We start from the raw sequence: 6,695 nt of genomic DNA on the forward strand, positions 1-6,695 counted from the left end.
GACAAAATTGTGTTTTTTTAGGGTAACTAAGATTACTGAGTTAATATGTGTTGGTTTTCTTCCCAGAATGTAGAATTATATCTTCAATAAAACCAGTGTCTAAAGATATGCTTTGATCCGTTTTCACACTCTCAAGTTACAAAGAAGACCTTTCAGATTACGAGTGTGTCATCCTCAATAGAGTTAACCCTAACTCAAATGTGGTTCATTTAATTATACGGTAAATTACTTATCTGGAAATAAATGTTCGGAGTGTGAAACAAATGTGCTTCCATGCAGATGTAGAGGAATGTTCACTTCGATTAGACAGTGGTGTGGTCTGGATGCAAAGAGACAGCAGTATGGTTTTCAACTGAGAATGCACAGCTTCCCGAGCTGTATCTGTGACCTCATTATTTGTGGACAAACAGCGGCGGCAGATAAGAGCCAAATGTGGTACAAAAATTCTGCGGCCGTGCCAAGTTTCCGGTCACTTGTAAAAGCATGCAGATTATCTCAGTTCCCATGTCAGCATTTGTTTTGTCTGTGTATATCGGCTCCTTTGATTAATATACAATCGCTTTTCTCCCATTATGTCCTGCACATATAAACATCACAGACCCTTCTCTGTTTTCTCTACATGGAAACATTGCTGCCGGTTTGATTCACAGACACAGCCAATGACTCAGTGTGACGTGGAGACGCGCTAGCTGTGCTCCTCGGGGACAAAGCGGGTTGGAAGAGGGCAGAGAAGGGCAGATTAGGGTTTACTCTCTCTCCTCCTCCCAGGGTCGCGTGTCGTCCACAGGGGCTTTAGAGGAGCAGTAATCCACTGAGATGTCAGAGATTTGCTTCCCCTGGGATGGAAATGTAATATGACAGAGCACAATGGAGCAGCAAGGAGAGAGTGTAATGGCTGAATTTCTATACAACAGAGAAAAGGATCGCCTGGGGTGATTTTTTATTTTTTTTTGGCCTTATGTTGTAAAAAAGTTTAAAAATCCTATAACACATACACATTTCAGCCATATTTTTTGTGGTCTGTTTCATAATGTGGGCTTCCATAATGTTGCACAGTGTGTGAAACCACAGTTAGGAAGCTGATAAAGGTGGTTGGAAACATTGATGGTGGCAGGACTTCACCAGGATAGGTTTTGTAAGTCTTTATATGAAAATAATGGCTTTGTATTATTAATAATCGTTTGGCCTTAAAATAAATCAAGACAGGATCATGAAAGCCATACTTTGCCGTGAACAAAGTGGACCATTCTTCTTTGTTTTTAAATGTTCAGCAAAATGTTCACAGCTGGTAATAACCTCCTTCATTACCCCTAGAGGGCAATAAGTTTGGCCAGATAGGACCATGTCACACAGCACATAATGTACAGATATAAATCTAAAGCTTTAAAAAACAACCTCCTTTGGTATTAATCAGATTATACTAAACATCTTATATCTAAATCCATTGCTTGAGTTCAGTGCATTTGGGCTGTTACCTCACAGCGAGAAGGTTTCTGGTTCAAATCCCGATTGGACAGGAGTCTCTCTGTGAGGAGTTTGCATGGTCTCCCTGTGCATGCGTAGGTTCTCTCTGGGTACTCTGGCTTCCTCCCACAGTCCAAAGACATGGTTAAATGGTGAATCTACATTGCCTGTAGGTGTGAATGTGAGTGTTGTTGGTTGTCTGTCTATATGTGTCAGCCCTGTGATTGACTGGTGAAAAGTCCAGGGGGGAACACTGCCTCTCGCAGTGGTATCTGGGATTGGCTCCGTAACCCTGAACGGGAAAAGCGGTATGGATAATAGTTCGATGGATGGATGTTGACATTGATGTTTGAAAATAACATGTCTTTATGGCCTGTTGCAACAAGGTCATAGCATCAAGTATGGAAAGCTTCACTGTTGAACTGCTTCAGAAGCACTTTGCCCAACCCTCCTTTCTGCCCTTAGAATATCTTATTATATTCTTTACACAACTGTTTCTGCTATATGTGTTCTTCCTTTGAGAGACCGTTTTTGCATTAGTGCATTATTTCCTGTCCTTACCGTCTATGTAGTCAGCTTCTTTTTTTTTTCCCTTTATACGTGAGATAAGGGTGAAACAGTGACACAAAGGACAAAACAGGGAGGACAATTTCACAGGCATATAGACAGTCAATTGCCAAAATAATGGACAACCCAAGAACTATGTTGTCAGCTTTTAACCCTTACTTAAGTATGGCAGCTCAGAACAACATGAAATGCTTTCAAGGTGGTGACACCACTGGCTGTTAGCATGCTAACCTGCTCACAATGACAATACCAACATGCCGATGGGCAGAAAGGAGGGTTGGGCAAAGTGCTTCTGAAGCAGTTCAACAGTGAAGCTTTCCATACTTGATGCTATGACCTTGTTGCAACAGGCCATAAAGACATGTTATTTTCAAACATCAATGTCAACATCCATCCATCGAACTATTATCCATACCGCTTTTCCCCTATATATATTTATCTAAAATACATGGGCCAAAAGCAAAAGGGATTTCATTAACAGACTGCTGCACAATGTCAACTTGGACATGATAAATGACATAAATAAAAACTAGAATAGATAAACTGGTAGCTCTACGGAAGACACGTATAACACTATTTTAATGCATAAACTATATCCATATAAACGATATAGTCTAACCCTATGTCTTCTTTGAAAATATCGATATATCTTCAAACTTGATTTAATTTATGGTGAGAAAAAAAAGTCAACCTTCTGGAGAAAGTAAAAGTCATAGATAAACCAAATCCTGAGGTATATACATGTGGGCCTGAAAGTTGAACTAGATAAAACGTGATGAAAGACATGGCCACAATTATTAAATAAAATCCTCTACAGACCTTCAGTATCTGCAAAAATGTTCACAAAAGCTTTGTTTATTGAAGCTTTGCACACAAAAATGTAAAAGGTTCACAGTACATGTGAGTGGGGGTGTTGTGAGGTATATATCAATATAAACCACGACAAACACAACAGGGTAACTAGTAAAAAACAGAGCAGTCTGCTATAGGTCCGACTTTAGATCACAACTGATGGCATGCTTAGAAACCTCTGTCCTAAGAGCAGAATAGAGAAGAGGGGAAACAATACATCACAGTTATAATAATAAAACTGAGCTGACAAATAAAAGCTTAGAGCAGGACAGAGCTGGATCTTATTCAGGGATAACTGGGAAAATAATCTTTCCTGCATAAGCAAGAAAAAGACCCCCACACCTCTCTGAATTTCTGAGAGGATCCTTTCAAGCTGCAAGTTGTTAAAAACGTCTCTTACCCAAAGAGTGTGGGAAGGATGTGTTGTTGATTTCCATTTCATTAGAGTGAGGCGTCTAGCTAACAAAGCAACAAAAGCAATCAGATCTGCATGCAGTCTAAGGGTACCTGAGAGATGCTTCAGCATAGTTTTAAGATATTTAATCTGGGCTGAGTCTTTTTTCTTTTTATTTGGAAGACAGCTGTGATTGAAGAAGAAAGCTCAGATATGGAGGAGCAGAAACATAAAGCATGTCAGACCGGCAGCCTTGAAACAGTGAGAGAAAGCTTGTTAGACAGAAGCATCACTTCGGGCTCTCTCACGTCTTGTTAGCACACCAGTGTGAATGAGGATGATTGACAGACAACACAGCCAGAAGGCCTTTTATTTCCTGGTAATGGCCGAGAGGAATCCTATTCTACAGCTGGAGTTATCTAACCGAGCCTGCTCCCTGCTCCCCTGCTCAACACACGTATACTGTCACCATGTATAACCAACTAAACAGGTTTACAAAAACACTCAGGGAAGGGGACTGCACAGCGCTATCCTTAAAAGCTTGGTGCTCCAATTATTCTTTAAAATAAAATGTGGAGTCCATTGATTTATAATGCTGCACATGTACATAAATGTGGATTACACTCTCTGCTGGTGGTGTGGTTGAAATATCAAATATTTACTATTAATAGTATATTTTATATTTTTTATTATTTTTTATTTATACAAATCTGACGGATAGAGCAGAATTTGTCTAGAAAGACGTAATGACACTGTGGTTGTAAAATAAATGCAGAACAGTAAAAGAAACAATATTTAGAAGAACTATGGAAATTTTTCATACTCAAATATATAATTGTATAAATGTTTTGTGTGACGCTCTCTCTCTGATTTTCCCTCCACCTTCGTATTTAAATGTAATAAAGCCCTGGCTAAAAGTTTAAACCTGTTTGGTGTCTTTAAATGGTTTTGGTCTTAGTGTTTTGAGCCTTGGTTTAAGAGGCCGTAACAGTTGTTCATTTGATCTGTGCACAAATCCAGTGTCCAGCTGGGAGAAGACACACATTCAGAAATAAAGAGTTGAAGGTAAATAAGTGTCCGCATTTAAACATATTCAATCCATAAGGTGTTGTTTTAAGCCAGACTAAGTAATATATCTAATAACAATTGTTATTAGATATAAGAAGAAACATTTAAATGTTTATATTTTGTTTGCACAATATAATAGCAGAGCTTCTAAGTGAATTATGATTTATACTTTTTTATTTGTGTGAGCTGTAAAGTTATATTACATTTATCCCTTCTATATTCTTATTGTGTAAATTGTTCCTCAGTGAGAGATTTGTTCGTCTTTGTTGACCTGCTCAGTTTTATGAAGCGTAGCGCTCTACTATTTCTAGTGGAACAACAAGTCCTGCCAGCCTGTGTGCTTCTCAGGCCTTCTCCTCCTCCCTGAATACATTGAATTTATGGCTCTCTGTTGGATTGAGGATAAACATTCAAATTGATCTACCCATCTGGAATCTTTTTTTAACCCGATCGTGCTTTCAGAGTGACCATTAAAGGAAGTTTCTTTAGTTAATTAAAGATATAAAGTTGCATAAACATACATGTTTACCATTGTTGCAAGGCTTCTGGATACTCATAAACTGCTATTAGGGGAGGGGTATTTTTAGTGGGGATGGTGACACTACCCAATCCCTGCACAGTGTAAGGCAGAGAGACGCAATCATTAAGTTACTCATGTTATTGATTTATCTCTTTAGCCTGCATGGACTTGCTTCAATTGTTAACTTTCTCATTAAAAGGCATGCTGGGGAAAAAATAATAAATTTCACTGTCATTAAGGACTTTTTTCACTGTGCCAAGATTTATTATGATTTATAAGTATGAAGACGCCAATAAGTGCTGATGTCAGGTACGTTCACTTTTTTAGGGCTTCCCACTAAGCAAAGTGCAATCATTTCTATCAGCGGGAAGGTTTGTTTATTTTCCTGAGGCAGGACTTTGGATCTGGGAGGATGTTGTTGAAGCATTTAAAATTCCCTTCAACTCCTCCACATGAGGAAAAGAGTCGGAGGTATCTGGCAGATAACCTTTATGTGACAGTATACAGATGACCTCATCTGAAAGAAAACAAATAATTATAAGAGTCTTTAATTTAGCCAAAGCAGTTGTTTATTTTAATCCAATATGTCTATAGAATAAGTTATTTCTAAAATCCTTCGACATGCAAGTGTTGTGGTCTGTCAGTGAGTCTGCCCACCATTTTTGTAAAGAGCGAAATGTCTCAACTAATTTTGGCTTGATTGCTATGAAATTTGTGCATTCATGCCCCTCTCTGGATGGATTGCAATCTTGTTGCTGACTCTTCATCTAGTACCAGAACTGAATTAACAGCATGCATGTTAGTATGCCGAATATAGAATTCACCATATATTACCATTGATCGTTACCGCAGTCTAACAGAGCTTCTAGCAATACACGACTCAGACTTTGTAACCATTAAGTTAAAAGTACATGTTCTGTGTTTTTTTTTTAATGAATTTCCTAAAAGAGGTGGTCAAATTTGATGCCACTTTAGCTCAACATAGTTTCAACACATTCTGAACCACATTGGATCAACTTGACTGAGGAGAACTTTTATTCTGTCATTTAGTCATTTCCCAGTATTTCAATGGACTGTATAAAATAGCGCTTTTCTCGTCTTCTGACCAATCAAAGAGCTCTTACACTACACTACACAATGTCACATTCACCCTTATGCACACATTCACACGCTGAGGGCAGAGGATGTTATAAGGTGCTCAGCAGTGTTAAATAGACCCATTCAATCACATTCACACTCTGCTGGCTACATATGCCACTTGGGAGCAATTTGGGGTTCAGTGTTCTGGCCAAGGACACTTTGAGGTGTGGACTGCAGGAGCTGAGACCAAACCACCCAAACCATCCAATTGAGAGACGACAAACTTCCACTAATCCACAGCCACCCCTTCTAATGACTTCTAATGGTATCACAACATGTGTCTGGAAACCTTTACAGTCATCACCTTTTATAAGTGAGGTCATTGTGCTGCATCTTGTGCCACTCTCCCCTACAAACACCATGTACTCACTATACATTACATTATAGAAATAAAGAGGCTACAAATTATTTTTATAATGCATTGCTGTTCAGATGCTTAAGTAGAGCTGTGCTTTGTGGTTTTAACTGGGAAAAAATGGCGATAAAATGATCAAAACAATGAATTAATGTACTAAGAGAGTTTGAATGCACAAGTAGGCTACAAGTTATTCACTACACATTTGAGAGGAGGAGGATAGAGAGAGAGAGAGAGAGAGAGAGAGAGAGAGAGAGGGAGACAGTATGTGTGAGTGACAGAGAGAGAGCGGTAGAGAGACAGAGAGGAAGAAAGAGAGAGAGAGAGGGGGGAGT

The sequence above is a fragment of the Labrus mixtus genome, chromosome 14 (assembly GCF_963584025.1).
Source record: "Labrus mixtus chromosome 14, fLabMix1.1, whole genome shotgun sequence".
Lineage (NCBI taxonomy): Eukaryota > Metazoa > Chordata > Actinopteri > Labriformes > Labridae > Labrus > Labrus mixtus.